Genomic DNA, 24,550 nt, shown 5'->3' with positions numbered 1-24,550 from the left:
GTAGAGAAAGAATTTAGGATATGACAGTGTTTATAAATTTATTCAAGCCGGCCAGTGGTGGTACACGCCTGTAATCCCAGCACTCTGGGAGGCAGAGACAGGCAGATTTCTGAGTTCGAGGCCAGCCTGGTCTACAAAGTGAGTTCCAGGACAGCCAGGGCTATACAGAGAAACCCTGTTTTGAAAAAACCAAATCCAAAAAAAAAAAAAAATTTCAAAAATTGCTATTTCAATTATTTTTCTTGGGGGGGGGGGGGGGGGGCTGGAGAGATGGCTCAGCAGTTAACAGCACTGACTGCTCTTCCAGAAGTCCTGAGTTCAATTCCCAGCAATCACATGGTGGCTCAACAACTATCTGTAAAGGGATCCGATGCCCTCTTCTGATGTCTGAAGACAGCTACATATATGTATAGTAAATAAATAAAATCTTTTTAAAAAATGGTTAAGCCATTCAATTTTTAAAAAATCTCTTTGGGACTAAATATTTTCAGCATAGTACTAAATATGATGACGTTTCATATATTTCTCCAATAAAAGCACATGTGCTGAGAATGAAGGTGCTTCATTTGACTCTTGGTGGGCGGAACATTTCATGCATGAATGCAGACGCGCTTATCCTGACAATCTTTCCTGTTGTATCAGTCGGCAGTGCTTCTCTTTATCCTCACATGTTCCATTCACGGGTTCATTTTCAATTCTGAATAATCAACATCAATAGAATCACTGTTTTGGACCACAGGAAGCTCAAGAAGAAGGAAGACTGAAGTGTGGGTGATTTGGTTCCTCTGAAAAGGGGAACAAAATACTTACAGGAGCAATTATGGAGACAAAGTATGGAGCAGAGATTGAAGAAAAGGCCACCCAGAGACTTCCCTGCCTGGGGATTCATCCTATAAACAGTCACCAAACCCTGACACTACTATAGATGACAAGAAATGCATACCGAAAGGAGCCTGTTGTGGTTGTCTCAGGAAGGGCCTAGCTGGAGCCTTACAGATACAGAGGCAGATGCTAGCAGGCAACCATTGGACTGAGCATGGGGTTCCCAATGGAGGAGTTGGAGGGCAGACTGGAGGAGCTGAAGGGGTTTGCAGCCCCATGGGAAAAACGATGATGTTGGCCACCCAGACACCCCAGGACTCCCAGGTGCTAAGCCATCAACCAAGGGGTACACATGGTTCCAGCCCTTTGGCAGAGGAATGCCTTGTCGGGCATTAGTGGGAGGAGAGGTCCTTGGTCCTGTGAAGGCTCAATAGATGCCCCAGCATAGGGAAATTGAGGGTGGGGTAGATGGGAGTGGGGCAGGAGAAAGGGCATATACTTGGAGGCAGGGGGTGGGAGGGGTTGGGGGTTTTCAGGGAGGGGGAACTGAGAAAGGTTTTAGCATTTGAAATGCAAATGAAGAATATATTCAATAAAAAAATATTTAAAAAAATAAAATAAAATGATTTATTCTAAGCATTGTTTAAAAAAAAAAGAATGACTGTTTTGCTTATGAATGCCCAGTACAAGAGAACAAACCAATTGAATAAACATCAGAAATTGCTGTAGACATTGAAATTACAGTTAGGTACTTCTGTTCACATCCCCTGTTGAAAATGAAACAAAATTACCACTATTATTTCTGCAGTAGACTAAGAATAACTTCATTGTCAATTGAGTGAGGTTCCATAAACATGATAAAATATGGGGATGACATGTAGAATTTTGCCTAACAAGATGTATGAGCCGGAACTACAAAATATACCCAAAGACAAAAACAAAATTAAAATCTGAATCAAAATAGAAATTACAAAATTATCGCATAGGCGGCCATTTTAATTGTAAATTATGTCAACACCATTCCCCTGTCCTCTTCTTAGCTGGCTCTTCTGAACACACTGCCTCTCCTATGTATATTACCTGTGTGCTCATAGAAAACAGAGACAAGACTTCTCTGGTCTTCTGTATCTCCAGTGTGTCTGTCTAGTACACAGCATGCAGTCTAATTCACCCTAAGAGCAAGCAGCTGCAGTTCACCAGTGCTGCCTCTAGAGGGTGCCCCATGGAGTGACCTTCCCCGAGAGTAGAGCAGAGTCACCCTTAGCAAGAAGATGCAAACCATAGCTCACAAAGCTGAGAACATTTCAGGAGAAACTGACTTTTTTGCCAAAAGAATACTGAAATAGAGCTATGAATAACTTCTAATTCTTTTTAAAGGAGTTTAAATAAATAAATAAATAAATAAGGAGTTTAAATGAAATAAATATGAGCAAAAAAAAAAAAAAAAAAAAAAGCAAGTCAGAGATGCAGAACTCCTCCAACACATTAAAATTCGATTATCTGTTCCAGATCAAGCAACTCAACAGGGCATCATGAATAAGGTAGAGCAGACCCTACCCTGATTGATGAGCTCTGGCAGGTGATGGCTGTAGGGAGTGGAGGGAGCCAGTTGTCTTCAATGGTGCCGCCCCTGGGAGGTTGCTCCAGTGCATGGCCCCTACACTCATGCATATATGTGTTCCATGGGTTATAAAAGAAGGAGGAAGAGGAGACGTGAAATTGGGAGGAGGATGTCAGGAGGAAACTGGAAGGAGCTGGCAGAATGATGCAAAGTAGATATGATCTACACTCATTGTGTTTGTATACAAACTTAACCAAAGACTATATCATTCTAAACAGTGGTGCCAGGCTGTATCTCTCAAGCCCCTCTGCCTGTATCCCAGAAAACCACTTCCTGCTAGATTGTACCTCCTGAAGTTTCCACAACATCCCCAAAGAGTTCTGCAAGCGAGGCACCAGCTATTCAAACACATGAGGGGACATGTGTTTTTTTTTTCTCTCCTGAATCTGAAGCACAACAAACACACAGGGGACATTTTATGTCCAAATTATAACAGGTGACTTGGAAATGCTAACAAATTACGTGACTGAAGCTAATGAACGAAACATCAAAGGCTATCTGTACATGTTGCTATTGCCATAAGACATAAACCCAGGAATCTGGAAAGGTTGCTGTGGGCTGGACAATGGTTAAGAGTGCCTGTTGCCCTCCCAGAGAAGGCAGTTCCAGTGCCCAGGACCCATCTCCAGCAGCTAGCCTGCAACCTCGGCTCCAGGGGATCTGAGGATCTCTTCTAGTCTTCATAGACAATGAACTCATGTGCATATGCCCACACACAGACACTCATGCATACACAAAAATTTAAAACTAGATATTTTTAAAATAAAAAGTTTTTTTAAAAAAAATATATATATATAGTTTGGTTAGAAATCTATAGGCTGGGCTTCCCTGTGAGTAGCCAGGTGACTGATTTCTAGGTGAGAGAGATGCTGAGTGTGTGTTTGACTGGGAAGCAGTGTGTGTCTGTGGTGAGTCATTGTGAGTGTTAGGACAAAGGCCGCAGGGCAGGCATCAAATACATATTGACTAGGACAACTTCATTATGAGTTTAAGGGGAACGTACTGCCTGGGTGGGGACTTTGGTATCAGTGAGGTGTGAGCCACCAGGCGTGAGAAAGATAGAAACTAGGTGGAAGTTAAATTATAAAAAGCAAAGAGTAACAAAACCAAGAATTTGCTATCATGTGTCTCATACTATGCTAACTGGTTCTCAGAGTTTTTCCTCATTAAATCTCATAATTTTCTTTTTGTGGATTAGAAAAATAGAATTTCTATTTTAGATTAAGAAAAATAAAAATGCTATATGAAGGCACTGTGACAATAAGAAATCCCATAATCATATGGTTTCTGTGGTGTTTGGTTGGAATTACCTTTTGTTTGTTTATATTTTCCTTATTTGTCTGTGAACAAATCGCTAAAGATAGAAAAATAAATTGGGGTAGACATCAGGCAGGCTCTCACTGTCAGATTCAGGAGGAAATAAAGAATTTGAATCCAGTCGTATCCAGCTAAGTGTACCTGAAAAAGACACAAAGACCTTTGACGCTAGTTGAAAGTGTGTTAGTCAGTTTTTCAGCATAGCAACATAACACCTGTCACAAGCAACTTAAAAGAAGAAAAGATTGGCTTTGACTCATAGTCACGTGACTTTGTGGTAAAGAAGACCTTATTGTTGAGCACACCAGAGTCACTCAGCTCAGTCACAGTGGTCAGAGAAGCAGAAGAGTCTATATACAGGACATGTTCTTCAGGGGCATATCCTAGAGAAAGGCTTACTCCAGTGGGCTCCACTAATGTCCGTTCAGCTACGCATCCATCATGGATAAGTACACTGATACGTTATAACCTCAGTAACCAGTTTTCAAGAGTCCAGAGTAGAAACTAAGCCTTTAACACAAGAGCTTTCAGGGGTACTTTTAGATTCAAGTTGTAATGGGGATGAACAACAAACAGCCAAAGGAAGAACAGAAAAGGCACTCGACAATAAACACAGCAGGAGAAAGATGGAGAAGCTGGAAAGGTTCAGATACAGACGAGACAGGTCCTCTGAAGCAGAAGTGGTTGCTAAGACTGATGAATACATGATGGGGTTAGACCACAAGGAAGGCTTGGGATGCAGCTGGGTTGATAGAGTGTTCGCTTAGCATGCTCAAAAGCAGCCCTGGGTTCAATATCCAGCACTGCATGAAACCAGTTGCACACCTGTAACTGCTATTCAGAAGGTGGAAGCAAGGTGGTCAGAAATTCAAAGTCATCCTTGACTAAAGAGTAAATTTGAGGCCCTTCTACATGAGACATTGTCTTTAAAAAAAAATAAAAAATAAAAAACTGTATTAATCTGAAATTATAGCTGCTGAAAAAAAATGCTGGGAAAGAATCCTTCCACACCCTTGGTAAACATCTGACGTAGCCACAATAAACATCTGTGTAGAAATTCACCAAAGAGGTAAGAATAGACCAACCACGTGATCCAGCTATACTACTCTTCGTCCTTAGCTGAAGGAGTCAAAACCAACATAAAACAGATATACCGGCACACACATGTTTATTATAGCAGTATCCACAATGGTTCTAGGATGGAATCAACTTATGTGCCCAGCAACAGATGAGAAGATAAGGAAAAGCTTTTATTTAGACTCAGCGGGTATTATTTAGTCTTGAAGAACAAAGTAATGTCATATTCAGAAATAAAAAAAAAAGAATACAGCTTGGTTTCATCATATTAAGGAAAGTCAGCCAAACTCAAAGTAATTTGCCTATTTTAAACCATATAAGTGACCTAATAAGGTGACTGCATGGCAAGAAACAGGTGACAGTAGAGGATAATTGGGGAACTGAATGCAATCAAGATACATTAAGAATTGTATTAAAATGTTTCATGATGTATTATCTTATATAATTTATGCATGCTAATAAAAATTTGAAGATAAATAAAAATAATTGCTAGAATACTTAATGGAGAACAGAAAGTTTGAAATCCCTTCTGCTATCTGCTGTAGCACAAAGCACATGAGTCCAACAAGGAAGTTTTGATTTAAAAAAAAAAAGCAGAAAGGAAATTACTGGGGTTCTATCTGCACCCAGCCCTCAGGATCACTGACTGGCTGATGACTGCTATTCATAGCACCAGGTTACAATTGTGCATCAAGTCAGGACACCTGTGTCCCAAAGATGGCACTGCAGCCTAAAATTCCAGAGCCCAGGGAATCCCTCACACTCTAAGACTCTCCCTGCAGGTCTGTGAGCTGAATGAGAAGAATAGAGAAACCAAGGCCCAGAATTTTATCTCAAAAATTAATATAATGAATGAATGAAAATGGATGGATAGTAATGATGAATTCTGCAAGAAGAAGAAATAGAAGTTGCCTCTCCTACTGCGGTGACAAAACACTATGACTGAAAGAACCGCGAAAGAAAGGATGTGATTGGGACTACAGTTTCAGAGGGTTAGAGTCCACGATGGTGGAGCAAAAGCATGGTACCAGGGATGGCTGAGAGCTCACACATTGATCCATCAGTAGGAGGCAGAGACAGAGACACTGGAAATGGTACAGGTCTTTTAATACTTCAAAGCCCACCACCAATAACACACTTCCTTTGACAAGGCCACACCTTCTAAATTCTTCCCAAGCAAGTCAACCAACTGGAGACAAGTATTCAGACATGTGAGCCTGTGCTGGTTGATCACATTCGAACCAACACATTCCACTCCGTTTTCCACACTGGTGCCCACAGTCTTGTGGTCTTATCATTATGCAAAATGTATTTACTCCAACTTCAAAAGTCCCTGTGGTCTTTCAGTCTCAATACCATGTAAAAGTCCCAAGTCCAACATCTCTTCTGAGACTCAATCTCTTCCCTTTTTGTATTAAAATGACTATATAAAATATGCATTCCTGGACAACCAAGATTTAAAAATAGGCAACGCTATGAGCTGAAAATCCAAGTAGCCATAGAATGTTTAAACTATAACCTTTTGCCATTATTATTATTATTATTATTATTTTCTCTCATGTGTTACATTCCGACTCCAGTTTCCCCTCCCTTCTCTCTCCACAGTCTCTTCCACCTTTCCTTTCCCCTGTATTTCCCCTACTTCCACCTCCCCTCAGAAAAGAGCTGAGCTTCCAGGGACAACAGACAACAACCACATACCAAATAAGAAGCTCCAATAAGACCAGTCACAAACCAACACACCAAGACTGGTCAACTCTGTCCTGTGGGAGGAAAAGGTCCCACAAGCCGACCAAAGAGTCAAGGACAGCCCCCACTCCCACTGTTATGATTCTTACAAGCACACCAAGCTACTCAGCTATCACGTATATGCAGAGGACCTAGGTCAGATCACCATAGGCTTTCCCAATCTCTGGGAGCCCCAAGTCCTGGTCATGTGATTCTGTGGGCCATATTCTCATGTTCTCATATTGTCCCTGACCACCCCTCTGGTTCCTCTGACCCTTCCTTTACCCTCCTCAGCAAGACTACCTGGATCCCTGGTATGGTACTTTGCATCTACTACCATCAGTTGCTGGATGAAGTCTAGCTATTCTCTTTGATGACGATTCCGCTAATCTCCAGGCCCAGAGCACTCTGCAAGCAGGAAAAATATGCATATATTTCTGGATCTGGTTTACCTCACTCAGGATGATTTTTTTCTTTTTTTTTAGCTCCATCCATTCACCTGAAAACTTCATGCTGTTGTTGATTTTTATGACTGAGTCCACTGTGAAAATGAACCACCTTTTTCATAATTTATCCATTCTTTGGGTGCTGCTATGAGCATAGTTAAGCAAGGATCCTTGTGATAGAATAGAGTATCCTTTGAGTATATGCCCAAGAGTGATATAGCTTTATCTTAAATCAATTTCCAGTTTTCTAAGAAATTGTCATCTTGACTTTCAAAATGGCTATACAAGTTTGCACTCCTACCAGAAGTGAAGGAGTGCTCCCTCAAGGCAATCTGATAATTGCCTTGACCACCTCCTGTAAAATCAAATGCAAATTACATATTTCCAACATAGAATGGTACAGAATATACCTTATCATTACAAAGGGTAAGAGCATAGGATAATGGACCAAACCAAAGCACGACTGAAACGTACCAGGGAAAACTCCACTTCCTGTTGCCCCATGTCTGAGGCCAGTGGGATTACACAGCTCTGCAGTTCTGGCTTTGTCCATGCAGCAGACTCCTCATCCTTGATCTGCTTCAGGTCCTTTTGTACAGCTCTCCTTGGCAGATATCCACAGCTCTGGACCTCTTATATCCCAGGGGTCTCCAACACAATCCAGTCTTTACTTTTATGCTTTCACATAATGGGTTCCCCTGCTACACCCTGGCCTCAGTGGCTTCCCTTAATCAGGAGGGAGATCCTGCTTTTACTTTTACTCTTTTACTCTTGTCTACTTCATAATAACTTTAAAACCAGAACCACTTAAATTACACTGTCAAGTTTGTCTACCAACTTGTGGTGGACACCACACCCTTTGAATCACATTTGCAACAGGCTTGGCTTCTTGTTGACTTGGAGGAGGAGAAAATTCCTTAGGCCAGTTTTTTCTACAGGTTACAAGATTAGCTGGATGAGGTCTTGCCCTGATGGTGCAATTTCTTTTTTTTTATTAGGTATTTTATTTATTTACATTTCAAAGATTATCCCCTTTTTCTGGTTTCGCCTCCAAAAACACACTATCCCATCCCCCCTCCCCCTACTCACCAACCTACCCACTCCCTCTACCCTGTCCTGGCATTCCCCTATACTGGGGCATCTAGCCTTCTCAGGACCAAGGGTCTCTGCTTCATTTGATGACCAACAAGGTCATCAAACTCTGAGCTTCCTTTGGTCTGTGAATTATATCTTGGGTATTCAAAGCTTCTGGGCTAATATCCACTTATCAGTGAGGGCATATCATGTGTGTTCTTTTGTGATTGGGTTACCTCACTCAGGATGACACTTTCTAGTTCCATCCATTTGCCTATGAATTTCATGAATTCATAGTTTTTAATAGCTGAATAGTACTCTATTGTCTATATATACCACATTTCTATATCCATTCTTCTGTTGAAGGACATCTGGGTTCTTTCCAGCTTCTGGCTATTATAAATAAGGCTGCTACAAACATAGTGGAGCATGTGTCTTTATTACATGTTGGAGAATCCTCTGGGTATATGAACAAGAGTGGTATAGCTGGGTCCTCCAGTAGTACAATGTCCAGTTTCCTGAGGAATTGCCAAACTGATTTCCAGAGTGGTTGTACCAGCTTGCAATCCCACCAGTAACAGAGGAGTGTTCCTCTTTCTCCACATCCTCGCCAGCATCTGCTATCACCTGAGCTTTTGATCTTAGCCATTCTGACTGGTATAAGGTGGAATCTCAGGGTTGTTTTGATTTGCATCTCCTTAGTAACTAAGGATGTTGAACATTTCTTTAGAAGATTCTCAGCCATTCAGTATTCCTCAGTTGAGAATGCTTTATTTAGCAAATAGGGTTATTTGGTTCTCTGGAGTCTAACTTCTTGAGTTCTTTGTATATATTAAATATTAGCCCTCTGTTGGATGCAGGGTTAGTAAAGATCTTTTCCCAGTTTGTTGGTTACTATTTTGTCCTATTGACAGTGTCCTTTGCCTTACAGAAACTTTGTAATTTTATGAGGTCCCATTTGTCAATTCTTAATCTTATAGCATAAGCTATTGGTTCAGGAAGTTTTCCCCAGTGCCCATGTACTCGAGGGTCTTTCCCACTTTCTTTCACATTACTTTTAGTGTGTCTGGTATTATGTGGAGGTCCTTGATCTACTTGGACTTGAGCATCGTACAAGGAGATAAGGATGAATCAATTTGAATTCTTCTGCATGCTGACTTCCAGTTGAACCAGCACCATTTGATGACAATGCTGTCTTTTTTCTACTGGATGGTTTTAGCTCCTTTGTCAAAGATCAAGTGACCATAGGTATATGAGATCATTTCTGGCTCTTCAGTTCTATTCCATTGATCTACTGCTTGTCACTGTACCAACATCATGCAGTTTTCGTCACTATTGCATGGAACTGCTAAGAGCTCATATCTTAGTCTGTTAGCAGCAGGCAGAGAAAGATGAAAACAGCAACAGTTCCAGGTCACACCTCCCTGTGTAAAGTGAGATTGTGAAGCTCCAAGGTGTGGTTGAAGGGAAGGTTTTAATTATAGATATAAAGGAGAGAGCAGCCAGAGGCATCTGGAAGAGTCCAGAGCAGGAAGAGAAAGTACTAGGTTGAGTATGGCCATGAGAGCATAGGGTGCAGGGAGAAAGGAAGAAAGGAAGACAAAAGAGAGGACAAAGAGAGAGGGACGGGAGGAGGGGGAGGCAAGAGAGCAGCACATGGCCAGAAGGACAAGTTCTATAGGAATGAGAGGCTGGGGAAAGGGAAGCCCGTGAGCTGAAGAAGCTTAGGGAAGAGGACAGGGTGAGAAAATCCAAGATGGCAGCATGAACTCCTCACAGGAATGTGTGATGCCGAGGGAGTCTGGGGCGTGTGCTTTGCTATGCTAATAGGCACCACAGTTAAGCCATTTGTCCAGATTTTCTTTTGAAACTGACAATTTTGAGGACCAAGTATCCAAATATACGAGCCTAGGAGGCCATTCTCATTCAAACCACCACAGAAGTTAAGAGAAAACATTGTTGAGACTTTGGGCTATTTTTCTCCCTGACAAATTGTTAATCCTTCTACTTGTACAATGTATGCCCATGATTGAAAGCTAAGACACTTAAGGAGAAAGTGGACATCATATTCCAGCATCTAGAAATGTCTAAGTGCTTAAGACAGCCTTCTCAGTCAATGCCAGCACAGCGCCCTCCCCCTTCAGAAGACAGGTAGTCCCTATAAAATGCAACCTTGTCACTGCATGTAATATGCACCTCACTGTGTCTTTTAAATTGGGATTTATGTATACAAGCTGTTACTTACCTATTACATTAAGCCTCTTTTGTAAATAAGAGCTCATTCCTCCTCAGAGTGGCCAATAAGGCTACCCCAACTCTTGCATATTATAATAATGATGATTTAGGCTTTCATATTCAGAGTTCCTATGTGCTTTACATTATTTCTGTCAGAGCTAAATTTCCAAAGAGAGGGCATGCATCATCTATAACACATTCACCTTACAGCCCGAGCATAACAAGACAGCCCGAATGTTGCCCATAGCAGCTTACAGTCAGGCAGGAATGAGCTGTGATTGTGGCACCGCTGAGTCTGAAATCCCAGCTTTCTTTTCAGTTCTAGACCAAGTCTGTGAGTTCAGTATATACACCATATCATTCTGGAACCTTCCTACAGCATTTCTTACTATGGTGAACTAGTTGAATAGACAACCCTGCATCGAACCTGAGGCTGCCCAGGCTGCTTTGGCCAATGCAAAACTTACTCTAATGCATGATATAGTTGCTGCAGAGCCTGGGGCCCTGGATTCTGTCTCCTGTGCTGAGAAAAGACAAAGAGACCAAAGTGTGACTTGGTACTGCTAGATCCTCAGTCAGTGGCACCCCTGAGTCACTACTGAAGAGGGCTTGGTGATTAGCCATCGGTGCACATAGCTAACAGCCATCAGAGAACACTCGTAAATCTTACCAGATTGCCATATTTGTTCGTCAAGGTTGGCTGTGATTGTTATGAAAGTGATGGGTGTTCCTTCACACACCCAAGCCTTCCATCTTCTTTATTAAAGGGTAAAATTAAACATTTTATGGCAGCTTTTCTGTCTCCCTGTCACAGCTGCTTTTCTCCTGCTGATGCTTTGGAGCAGATGAGACAAGGAATTCATGTGTCCTCAGGGAGGAAATAGAAAAGATAAGGCATCAGTTAGAACAGGATCAGACACGGCATCCACGTGCTCTGACAGTCAGGTCTCAACATGATGTACTACAGACTGTGCAGAATCTCCAAGTGTTTCAGATTAAGGATGAGGACAAGCAGTGTGAACATGGGATAGTAGATAAGACCAACACAATCACATCAGATCACATCCATCACTGCTAAGAATTTCACCCCATAAAGATCACCTTTAAATCCAAGAAACTTTACCAAAAAGGGTTGTGGCCCACAGGTTGAGACCCCCTGCTTCTCCCTTCATGGTTTCTGATGGGAGTCCAGAGGGTGTGTTCTGCGGAGACGTAGCAGGCTGGATCTGTGGACAAGTGTGAGGCCTAATGTTATGTTTTAGGCTTTCATTACTGATCCTGAGAGATCCAGGAAATAAACAACAACAACAAACAAAAACAAAAACAAAAAACGCTGCCCAAGGACACACACTTCCTGAAAAGCTAGAGGCTGTTGTTTATGGGATAGTAAGCCACATGTTTTCACTCCCCTAAACAAGTTTGTTTGACTCAACCGCACCAGATGTGACTGATCACATGTGGGTGAGAGGAACACGGGCAGGAAATATGTCAAGATGTTTACTGGCCCCTGATTGGGTGGGGGTGAGGATACCTAGATAGGAAATACATAAGAATATATGCTTGCCCCTGATTGGGTGGGGGTGGATTCATCAGAATATATGCTTGCCCTGATTGGACTGAATGGGAAATAAGGCGGCCTTGCGGGTGCCTTTTTAAGCTGCTACTTGTTCTGACTCAGAGATTTTGCTTCAGAATCATGTGTTTTTTAGTTGTGGTAGTGGTCTTATTCTCTTCCTGTGGGAATTACATAGAGTCCTGGCAGGGAGCAAGAGGGAGGGAAAACCTGTGTTCCCTTGCACCTTCTTCTCCTTGTCTCTCTCAGAGATGATGGCTCCGACAGGCTACTCTAAACATGAAGTGGTGCTCCAAAGCCCCGGAGTGAAGAAGAAACTCAGAGCTTCTGCCTTCCTGCAGGAGGGCAAAGGGGGAGGAAAGGTAGAAAAGTACGACCAGAAAATCCTGCTGGTTTAGGAGCTGTGGTTTCTGTGGGTAAAAAGAGATGTCCATTTTCTGAATGCCGGGGTGTGTTCAGTTCACTGCATGTCTCAGCAGAGTGTTTGTGAGGCACTCTTGTCTACCACAGAACAGTGTAGGCACCACCAAGTTTCATGACAGACATTATCCACTGATGCGCAGAGAAGCTGAAAGAGAAAACAGCGTTTGTTTTGTCAACTAGAAAATAGTGAAAATAAGGAAGCGCTTTGTAGTAAGCCTGAAGCTGGGTCGAGCTGGTAATTTTAAGGTGGGGTTGCATGATGAGTTCCCCTCTGTCCCTGCGTATCCAACACACCCAGATGCAAGATTGTAACACGGTCGCTGCCTTTGTATCTCGAGTTACAAGCTGTGTCCACACCTTCAGATATTTGGAAAGTTCTTATGGAGTGAATGGTTGATGGTTGAACTGGATTTCTGTAATCATTTCTTAGTATTAAGTGTTTTTTTCTCTAAAGGAGAATACATAAAAATACATTATCAGAATATCAGGGATGAGGGAAGAGATTCTACGATTCAAGTTCTACCTGTACACTTTGAAGCTCTGTGAAACTGGATGGAGAGTTCTATTCACATATAGATATAACTCTCCAGGAAATCACTAGTGTTCCCGTGACTGTTTCTTTATGAAATTAAAAAGTGCACTAAGTCACTGTTTTCAGACAGGTGAGATCATTACAGAGAATTCCTCTTCCCAGGAAGCACTGGGGAAATAAGGTAGTACTAAACCCTGAGATGCAAGGGAAGAATTTATAAAAATGAGACTTCTGGGATCTGCGTCCACCAGGGGCCTACAGTAATTGTTCCTCAGGAGAACACTCAGCTGCGTGGAGAGGAGGCCATGAGGTGTAGGTATGTATTTCGTCATCAGTTTACATTAACACACACACATACACCCACACACACACACACACATACACACACACATACACACACATATACACACACATACACACACATACACACACACACACACACACATTGTTTTAGGCAGGATCTCTCTACATAGCCTTGGTTGGCCTAGAACTCAGGATCTCCCCACTGTAGCCTCCACCGTGCTGGAATTACAGGCATGGATGAACACAAACTTACTTTGATTCTTTCTGTCATCCTCAACTTCCTTTTGTATAAAGCACACTGCATTTTGTAAAGGCGGGTACTTGATCCCATCATCCAATGGCACAGTCATCCTAATATCCAGCCTAGGCATGGGATTCTGGCCCCAGGTCTGCCCACAATGTGTAACTCAGTGGCCAAGGAACCTAGTATCTGGGCTTCATAGTCATCACCTGCAAAAAATGTGAGTTTCTCCAACCACAGGGTCTCTAGGTATAAAATTGTTCCGTGATCAGTAGTTGGGGGTAGTGATGGATATGCATGTTTGTGGGTAAGTGCACACTTGTGCAAATCAGAGAATAACCTTGACACAGTCTTCCATAGGTACCAGCCACTTTTTATTTTTGGAGACATGGTCTCCCATGGCCTGGAGCTCATGTTAACCCCATCAGTCAAAAATAAGACCACTGCCACAATTTTGAGCCAAATTTGAAGCAAGCTTTAAGTAAATACTGGCCAGGATGGACTCTGGTCAGGTCCATTCCTGGGTTCTCAGACAATGGCAATGAGTCACATTTTAGAGAGGGTTGAGAAGGCCAAGCCATAAGGCCACTGCATTTGCCATCAGGTCCAATTAGGGGCAAACATATATCCTAACTACCTCCCACCTACATGTATTCAAGCACATCCCGTGCAGTTGAGTCAAACAAACTTGTTTAGGGGAGGGAAAACCTGTGGCTTGTTATCTTCTATAAACAACAGCCTCCAACATTTTAGAAAGTATCTGTCCTTAGGTAAGGAGTTTGCAAATTAGAGGCATTTGGTTTCATAGATTTCTTAGGCACAGGAATGAAGGCTTAAAACATAATTTTGGTTTTCACACTCACCAATCTACCTAGGTTAATTGGCCACCAGCTGTCTCTGTGTCTCCCCAGCATTGAGATTACAAGCACACATCATCATGTGTTTTTGTCTGAACCCATCCACCTGCCACCACACACACACACACACACACACACACACACACACACACACACCCCAGTGGCTTTCTGAGGCTTAAACTCAGGTCCTCACACTTAGGAGGGCAAGGATTTCATCAACTGAGCTCTCTTCCCAGCCCCCGGTCTGTTCTGTCTGGGAAGATATTAGATGTCTTCTGATACAATTCATTGAAGTATTCCAGGCATTATATTAAAAAAAAAAAAAAGATTCCTATTCTGACAGATGTTCTTGGTGAATAACATGGTCCCCAGGATGCTTGTGGTCAGATAAAGTACGAAATGATGTTCTGGGAAAGCAAGGAACAGCTGACCCTAAAGGTAACCTTTCTGGAAGGCTGTGGAATTTTGTGGTGGGTGGGTGCCCTATCCCTTTCCGTCTGACACTCCTGATAGGGTGCTTCAGCTTTTACTAAGGTCAGGCTCAGAGCACCCCAACCCACGCACACCCCTATCCCCAACAGCTTGCTTTTATCATGTAAGTTTTAATGATTTCTAAATGAGGATTCAGGATTGTAACTAACTGGTCTCTCAGAAATGGGGATGGGGAGAGTTACTTGAGGGCAGTTATCTTTTCAAGAGAAAGCACAAAAGGTAAATTTTCCTCTTATCAATAGATGAATATAGACTTCAGATTTACCATGCTCCCAGTAGGATCAAAAATGAAGAAAAAGGAAAATAAGGGAATAACAAAAAACAAGAAGAGAGAAAGGAGAGGCAGAAATGGGGAGAACGAAGCGTAGGAAGGGATGAGAAAGGGGAATGATCATATGTCACATGAGAGACTCACGTGTCTCAGAGAAGGAAGGGCACGCGGGAGGGTGTGGCCGGCTGTACTCACCTGCCTGCTGGGGATCCAACCGACCGCACCCAAGTCTGCCCAGCCTTCTCCAACCGCACCAGGAAGCAAGCCACACCCAGTTCTCAGCAGGGGCGAAGTCCCTGTCCTGAGAAAGAAAGCGGCTTCCTGCTTAGGAGCTGGGAGGACTAAGGCTGCCTGACCCGATTCCCGATGGATTGCTGCTGACCTGGTATCTCTCACCCTGATTTTAGATTTGCTATCAGGACTCCAGCCATATAAATTGCAGTCATATTCAGAGTCATGAGCCCTAGCCCACGTTGTGTGCAAGCTTTACTGCTGTCCAACAAGTTTTGATTGACAGGCACTGGGGGGGGGGGGGGGCGCCGCGGGAGTGGGGGTGGGGAGACAAAGAGGAACAAAGCATGGCTCCTACCTCTGGGGAATACCACAGACTCATTAAAGAAATCAACTTTTTTTTAATCTTTAAAAAGTTTAAAGATAGGATTTCCGCTGTGTAGTCCTGGCTGCCTGGAACTGGGTTGACCCTCAAAGGCATAGAGAGGGCTTGCTTTGCCTCTGCCTCCCAAGTGCTGGGCTTAAGAGATCAACTGTTAAGCAACAGGTTAGCTTTAAAGGAAGTTCTCCCCGGAGCTCTGGGTGTGCAAACACAGAAGGAGGCCTGAAGAAGACGACACATCCTGACTTAGTCTCTGGGGAGCGACCAGGAAAGTGGTAGAAATCGCCAACTGCAGCTTCCGGCAGTAAAGAGTTACATGTGCATGCTGGGAATGGCAAGAGAGGTTGGGAATGTTCTTGGGCCAATGCAGGGAAAACAGCCTGGTATCTCTAAAACGCTGAGAGTGGAGAAGAAAATTAGCTGAGGATAGTTAATTAGGACGCTGAAGCTCTCAGTTCTCTACCTCTCTGCCTCTTTGGCCCTGTGACATGCTAGGCACCTTCGGAGGTCTTTAGACCTCGAAGAATCTATAAGACAGCTTAATATCTTCTGATGACATGCAAAATGAAGCAGACGGAGTGTACTGGGGACCAAAGGGTCTGGTTTGAATCTAATGAACCCATAGTGTCAAAAAGAAAAAGGTAAAGAATTGGAAATTGTCCAAGGATGGGGCAGCGAGAGAACTATAAAGTCGATACAAAAATGGAACATTTTCCCAGTGAAAACAACTGGCCCAGACATGCAAAGGTGACGTCTTTACAGACCATAAAACAGAAGGGAACTAGTTTGGTGCTGGTTTGCTTAGCGCTGCTGTAATAAAGCATTGACCTAAAGCGACCAGGAGAAAAAAGGCTTCACTTGGTTTGCAAGGCACAGTTCATCCTTGAGGGAAGCCAAAGCAGAAACCGGAAGGCAGGAACTGGAGCAGAAGCCACTGATGAGCGAGTTACTAGGTTTCTCCCCTGGCTTGCTCAGGCTGCTTTCTTATACAACCCAGGACCACCAAATGCCCAGGGCTGGAACCACCCACAGTGCCTTGGACCACACCGTGTCAATTAGCAATCAAAAAAAAACAAAAAACAAAAATCAACAACAACAAAAAAAGCCTCACTGACACACTCACAGGTCAGTGTGGTCCAGGTAATCCCTCTGTTGAGATTCCTTCTCCCTGGATACTTCAAAGTTATCACCCAAAACTAGCCATCCCAGAATAAACAGAATTTACAGCAGAACTGTGACTCTTAGAACCTTGATTTGGACAAATCAACTCTAAAAATCTTTTTGTTTGGTTGTTGTTGTTGATGATTTGAGATTTCAGCAAGAACTGAGTGTGATAGAGGTTCATTAGCATAGAGAGGGTAAGATCACCTCAGAACAAGAGGAAAGAACAGTGCAGCGGTAGACTCCTGCTTTTAAAAAGATTGTGATACAAAAGCAACAGAAAGAGCTCCTGCGAGCAAGCGAGAAAAGTCCGGAGGTCGGATTGCTTCAGACTCCCTGCTCTCTGCATGCTTATGTGTGAGAACCTTCTCTCCTCTTCTCCTCCAGAAAACATCTGTATATTTACAAACACAGTTGCACATATATGTGTGTAATATGTGTGAGTGTTTGTGTGTGTGTGCGCGCACATACATGTTAACAAAATATAGGCCAATCTAAAAATTAGGTAGATCTCAATACATTTTATGTTATTTGACCAATATTCCTTTCCTAAAGATTATTAAGTGTGAGTATTTTAATTTCAAATTTATTTAGATTTTTTTGCTGGCTCTGAAACAGCCAGCAAAAAAAAAAAAAAAAAAAATTCATGATTTTATAGACATGTACTTAGAAGGGTGAATAAAGGTAATCTCAGAATTTAATGACAATTTTTCTATTTGAACTTTCTACAAACATTTGTGTTTTTATTTATTAACTAAGAAGTCTATAACATGTGAGCCTAAGAAGTCTCAAGTTTAAATATCTTGAACTAACCAAAAGCATGACTTTTAAAACACTGTAGGCTGTGGAGAAAGAAGTATTTACAGGGAAATTTATAGCACTGGACATGTATGTTCAATACAGAAAAAAATCTAAAACCAGTGATCTAGTTTCTAACATTAAAATTAAAAATGAGCTGGGTGTGGTGGCATGCACATATAACCTTAGCACGCTGAAGGCAGAGGCAGAAGGGTTGTGAATTCAGTGGTAACTGGAGCTACACAGCAAGGCCAATAAGGACAAGAAAGAAAAGAGAAGAAAGAGAAAGGAGGAGTGAGAGAAAGGATAAAGGAAGAAGACAAGGGCAGAGAGAAGGTAAACGCAGGAGGAAGTACAAGGAAAATAAATAACGAAAACTAGAGCACAAATCACGAAATAGAAAACAAGAAAGCAATGAAGACAACCAATCAAACCACAGGGACTCCTTACAAGTAATAATAAAACTGACGAGCCTCTAGCTAGGACAGGAAAAATGGAGAGGCGGCACAAGTTACCAAAACCAGAAACATGAGGAGGGGCTGCAGCAAGGCTCTTTGGTTAAGAGCAGTGCCTGTTTTTGCAAAAGAAGCAGACTATCTTCCCAGTACTCACATCGTGGTTCAAAACTGCCTGTAACTCCAGTTCCAGAGAGCCTTACTCCCTCTCTTAGCAGATACCTATACACAGCTTTTTTTTTTCTTCTTTTTTCTTTTCTCTCTCTCTCTCTCTCTCTTTTTTTTTTTTTTTTTTTTTTTTTTTTTTTTTTTTTTGGTTTTTTGGTTTTTTGGTTTTTTGGAGACAGGGTTTCTCTGTACAACCCTGGCTGTCCTGGAATTCACTCACTCTGTAGAGAAGGCTGGCCTCGAACTCAGAAATCCACCTGCCTCTGCCTCCCAGAGTGCTGGGATTACAGGCATACGCCACCACCACCCAGCTTGCACAGAGCTTTATAACCCATGAGTCCAACTCTCTGACACCGTGGAAGAGGTAAAACTATGGAACTAGTAAAGATCAAATTAAAGGCCAAGAGAAGAAAAGGATGAATTGGCAGAATGCAGGCATCTTTAGGGCAATGAAAATACACAGTCACCACATGTTTCTAAAACACAGAGAATTCCATCCCTTGGAGTGAATGTGACCCAGCCTGGGCAATATAGCAAGACCATGTGTCAGAGAGGTAAAGAGTGGGGCAGTAAAGCAGAGTGTTAGACAAATGAAGACTGTGTTTCCCCTGTCAAACCACAAGCATCAACACTAACCACCACTGTGACTGTGAAAATCTAGGGGACTGCTAGCCAGCAGCAAGCAAGCCATCTGCAAATCTGCAGCAAACTAGGTGGTGTTCCCTCTAAACCAATTCAATCCGGACACCACCCACCTGCAGCCAGTGTCAACCTCAGAAGCACAAGGCTGGGTTCCCAGGCTGCCCACACATGCACTGGACATCACTAATAAACCCCAGATTGTGTCACCGTGCTTCTAACCCACCCATTAGAAATCAACTTTCTCTTCCAGGTTCTATTAATTTGCTCCAGGAGCTCCCAGTGCTCCGAAAAGCCTCTTCTAAGCTTTGCTATAAAGTATACTATAGAGGACACAGGTAGAAAGATGAAGAGGATACAGTCTAGGAGAAGGAGCAGGAAGCCCCAGTGCCCTCTTTGAAGCCTTGGTCTTCCCCATGATAAGGCCCCAGAAGTCCTGGGAGCCCAGTCTTTGAGGTTTTATGCAGACTCTATTGTGTGGGAACAATTGCTAACAGGCCATGGAAGAGGCACGGTGTGTCCACTTCAGCATTTCCTGGGCTCCTCTGGGTACCATTCCTCCCTTCTGAGCATCGGCAGAACCACTAGGATGAGGAGGATAAATTATAACCTTCCATGGGGAAAGGATAAGCCAGAGAATTTGTAGGGCCAGTCCTAAGACGAAAGGGCAAGTCTAGTTTACAAGCCTGGAAATGGGGACAAAGACCAAATAAAATTCACACTATTGGAAACATAACAGATAGGAAGATATTTGACACAGCAATAAATAGAAAAGCAAGGTCATGGTATATAAGTCTACTTTGTTTCCAGTCCACTAGTAAGGCACTTGTAGGTGGTAGTCTACTTCCTGCTAAGTTACCTAATGCTCCACGATGTAGTGATGGCCTTCTTTTTAAGACTGACATCAGCCCAAATCCTCAGCATATCACCATTGTACTTTGGATAAAATCCAGTAAAAAAAAAAAATGGATAAAATACATCAGACTCTCGACTGTCTGGTATAAAACAAGGTTAATAACATCTTCAATAAAAGGTATCCAGGGTAAACTGACTGATATTTAACTGAGAACTGAGAAGCACAATTAAATGGTCAGTGAATCTCCTCTTCCAGACATGGCAGAAGTCAACTGTGCTTGGGTGTTCACTGTCTTAGGCTGTAGCCTGAGGGGAATCAAGGGCAGTCAGTAGGACATCCTCAAGGGCAGACAGTAGGACATCCTCAAGAGCAGCCAGTAGGACATCCTCAAGGGCAGACAGTAGGACATCCTCTGCTGTGTCTCTGGCCCATCTGAACCTAGCTAAGAAGCACATTCTGTTCCCTTCATCTCCTCCCTCTGACCCAAAGGTTTGTTCCTGGTCTTACAAACTCAGCGTACATAGTGAGAGCCAAGCAGTGGAAGATGAGGCGTGACAGATGACGGGTCAAATCCTTCCCTTTCAGAGCCCAGGCTGGATCACTTGGAAGAGACCTACTCACCTGAACGGCGTGGTGTTTCATATTACATACTTTACTGAAGACAGCCTTGTTTTAAAAAGTATCGACATGACTCAAGTCACCACCTAGAATCCTTATCAGCCTCCTGGATTAGACCCAGCCGATGCAGATGCTGGTGCGCTCCTCAGCAGACTCTCCACAGACATTACCTTGGATGATGGAGACAGCTGCCAGCACATTCGCCTCTCGGGACCCGCCCGTGTACACTGAGCGGTGTCCTCCATCAACAGATCTGGGGTCTACTTCTTCCTCCTCCTTTCTTTGTTTTTGATAATGCCAAGAAATTAACCCAGAATTCTGGCATGCTAAAGCAAGTACTCTGCCACTGAGCAGATATCTCAGCCCTGGAATCCCCTTTTGAAATCTTTTGTGTCCCTAGAAATTACTGAATCTCAAAACAATTACCAATGTTATTTTTTATAAACCCCCATTCCCAGAACTTCAGTGCTTTTATCTTCCACAATAGGAATGTTATTTCTAAATAATAATAAAAGATACTAGTTGGGCTTTTACCTCCAACCACAAGTAAAAAGGGTATTCTTCCTCAGACCCACTGCTATCTCTCTCATCAAACGATCATCTCTGTCAGCCCTAACTGAAGGAAATGCATGCAGTTGGTCATGCTGCCAACACCTTCAGTACAATGTGTATAGCTGATTCCAATCTTCACACATTTTTCTTCTCAATGAAAAAGAAATATGTAGTTTAAGGAAATTCAATAGTTTAATGTCAGTATGGTGTTTTTTATTAGTAGATAAAGCCCTGACATAACATTTATATGTAACTTTTCATTCTAGGGCCAACTTCCTTTTTTCTAGGTGACTTTGAAAAGTAAAAATAAATTTTAGTCCAATTATTTTATTTTTCAGATTCATGTGTTACATTTGACATAAGTGAGTGAATGCGATGTATTAGCACATAAATTAAAATAGTAACATAAAAATAAAATAGTGATAAGAGGTTCCAGAGACCTCCTTTGTGATTTCCTTTTTAGTTGAAATGACACTCCCCCTCTATGGAATATATGGTAGTGGCATCATTTTATGTAAAAATTTACCCTAAAGATTTAGCATTTGTTTTTTTTCATATTTTCTTCATATTCAAACAATCATTTGCAGCCATACAAAAACATTTACATATATGGCCACATACTAGCACATGTAAAAATATGTACTATTCTCTACCTTGTTCTTATGCAAAAGAATGATATCGCAGGAAGTCAACTGGGATATATTGGATTAATTCTTTTTAATGTCTGCATAATACTTTCTGTATTGTGTTTATCTTATTTATGTACTTGTGAAGTGATGACACCCTCATGGGGTGTTGGGGCACTAATATTTTTCACCTTTACTTGGCAGGAGCAACTGCAGAGCAATCAAAGGGACAGGAAAAAAGCACTACATGTACCCTAAGTGGTGACTGGGATGGGTGGGATGGGCAAACACAAGATCCACTCCCATCTCAGAATCTGACTTACCAAGCCATAGGTAACTTTCACTAATTCTACCAATGTATGACATGTGCACTGCTGAAATTGCAGCTAGAATAAGCTTTAAATGTTCATCAGTATAGATCCCTAAAGAAAGGCCTTCCCTAAGGATGGGAAACTATGGAGACAAGGTGATGGTGGCTGAACCAGACAGACAAGCCTACAACAAGATAATTTCTTCTATCCGTAACAGGAACAAAGAATTAGAAGCAAAGCCAGCCTTGCTGTAGCCAAAGCCTTCCTAGAGAGCCCCGAGTCCAGAAGAAATGGTTGTTTTGCTTTTGAGTCATGCGCATGTAGGAGGGGCATGTGCTCATGAATGCAGGCGCCTAAGGAGATAGAGCATCCTCCTGAGGCTGTGGTTACAGGTAATGGTGAGCTGCCTAATGTAGGTGCTAGAAATCAAACTCAGCACCACTCTGCTTCTGAGCCAACTAAGCCTGGGAGCAATAGTTGTATCTAATAGTTGTTTAGGGGATAATAGAGGCACTTGGGTAAATTTAGATGCCTGGTAAAGCAAGACCCTTCACTACTCTTCAGAATTATGACGCTTCTGTTATTATTGGGTCTTCTTGGGTAGACTGTGCCAAAGGTTGAGCGCAGGGCTTTGCACATGGTGACTGTGTGCTCCACCACTCAGTATGATGACAGCCCGAGTTTGCCTTTGAGAGCATTTAAGAACAGTTTTCTTCTTTCTTCCTTACGGCCTTCTAGTCCCCAGCTTTCTATTCTGCCTGTCCTCCACGTCAATCCTGGAAAAGGCATGTAGATTGTTTTAAAAAAAAAAAAGGAAAGAAAGAAAGAGATTTTGCTTTACAGGAACAATTTGTTTCATCCATGGACATAATATCTTACTATTATTTTCTTTTATTTTATATCCTTCTTTAATGGTCTTCCATGCATCCTTAAGAAAATTACTTCCAAATATTTGATCATTCTTAGCTGAGATTCTAAATAGATTATTTTTCTCATGTCACTATCTAAATTCTCATCACTGCAGAAAAGCTACTTGGGTTTTTTTTTTTTATGTTTATTCTATAACCTCCCTTAAATGTTTCTAGGAATTAATTAAATTTCCTAAGGAAAGTACCACACACAATATGATGATAAATGTAAAAAAAAAAAAAAACCTGAAGGTATCCCTTGATTCCTATGCAAATACTAACTATAAAAAATGAGTCCCTCTCCAAAAAATAAGGGAACATTGGTAGACTGGTTGAACTTGGAGGAGATTTAGGGTGGTGGTGAACCTCTTCCCTAGAGTTTGAACAGCCTGAGCTCCGAGCTTCCTCCAAGGGATGTCTGAGCAGCCTACACTGTGCCGCTTCTACATGTAAAGAGACAAAGGGTGTCCTGAGAATGTGTCAACCTCATTCTTCAGGGCAGAACAGAGGATTAACACTAAGCCACTATATTGCACAAGATGAGTGATGAGAACAGACATCCATCAAACTTGTTTTTCGTCTAATACATCAGAAACTGAGCCTCGCGTGACTCATGGGGCAACAGTCATGGTGAGGGAGGAGAGAGGTGGAGCCCTCTCTACCTTCATCCTTCGTTTCTTCTAATTTCCAGAAAGGGACCACACATGCTGCATCTAGACCAGTCTTGAATCAAATAAATAAATAAGTAAATAAATAAATAAACCTCTACTATAAGGATTATTCTTCAAGAGACACTACTAATGTTCAGACTAAATAATCATTGGGATTCTAGAAAAGTGTAAACACGGGTAGTAAATTGTAATCATAGTCCAAAACAAAGCAATGTGAAATAATATAGACAATTTCTATAGACTAACCAACATCTCGATAAGACAGATTCATGGACAGTTGTGTCAGACACTGGATCCACCCTTAATGCTGATGGATAGAATAATGGTAATGATGCAAGGAAAAGCCAACAAGACATCCCAAACTGTATGGCAACGTTTTCCCAATCACAGGCGAGTACAAAACAGGCTCTCATGAGGGAGTGTCATTCTGTCCCCTGAAAAGCAGAAGTGACAAACACACTTGAAAGTTATATCCCTACCAGTTAATCTTCCAGGAAGCATCTCATAACTTCTGGTTAGGATACAATAGAAAAATTACTGAGCGGAGTAAGTTGTACGAGTTTTACAGGTTTTGCAAATACACTAGGAACTTACTAATCACACAAGCATAGATGGCCAATGCCTCACTAGGTACAAAGTCAGGAGTACATGAGTCTTGGGAAAAAAAGATGGCAGATCTTGAAGAATGAGTGTGACACATCGTTTGCAGTTAAATATATGCCCTTACTTTGCCGTGCCAGAGCCACTGGTTCCCAACTACACTGAGAACTGAGATCTTCACGTTGTTTTTTCTCAATAGGCCATGCTGCTTCCAGGCACTGTCCTTCCATAGATCTGCATCTGTGACACGGCAGAGAGCCCAGGTGCTGATCAGTGGTCACTACATCTTCTGGTATGGAGTTAAGAAACCAGCAAAATGTTCTACTTGTTATTTCTTCCCTTGGAAGAAGAATTGTGTTGCAATTTAGCTCAAGAAAAAAAAAACTTTTAAAAAAATCTCTCTAAGACTTACTAGTAAAGATACTAGTACAATTTAACCAATAGAAGGCAGAAGTCAAGAATCCTGTGATATTTAAAGCTGCAACAGGCAGATTCTGTCCTAAATACACTGGGAGATAGTATCAATTCTGTTGTTTTAAATGAGAATAGATTCTCCTTGGCA

Source organism: Apodemus sylvaticus, chromosome 13 (assembly GCF_947179515.1).
Source record: "Apodemus sylvaticus chromosome 13, mApoSyl1.1, whole genome shotgun sequence".
NCBI classification, from domain to species: domain Eukaryota; kingdom Metazoa; phylum Chordata; class Mammalia; order Rodentia; family Muridae; genus Apodemus; species Apodemus sylvaticus.
Note: the sequence above shows the minus strand (reverse complement) of the source record.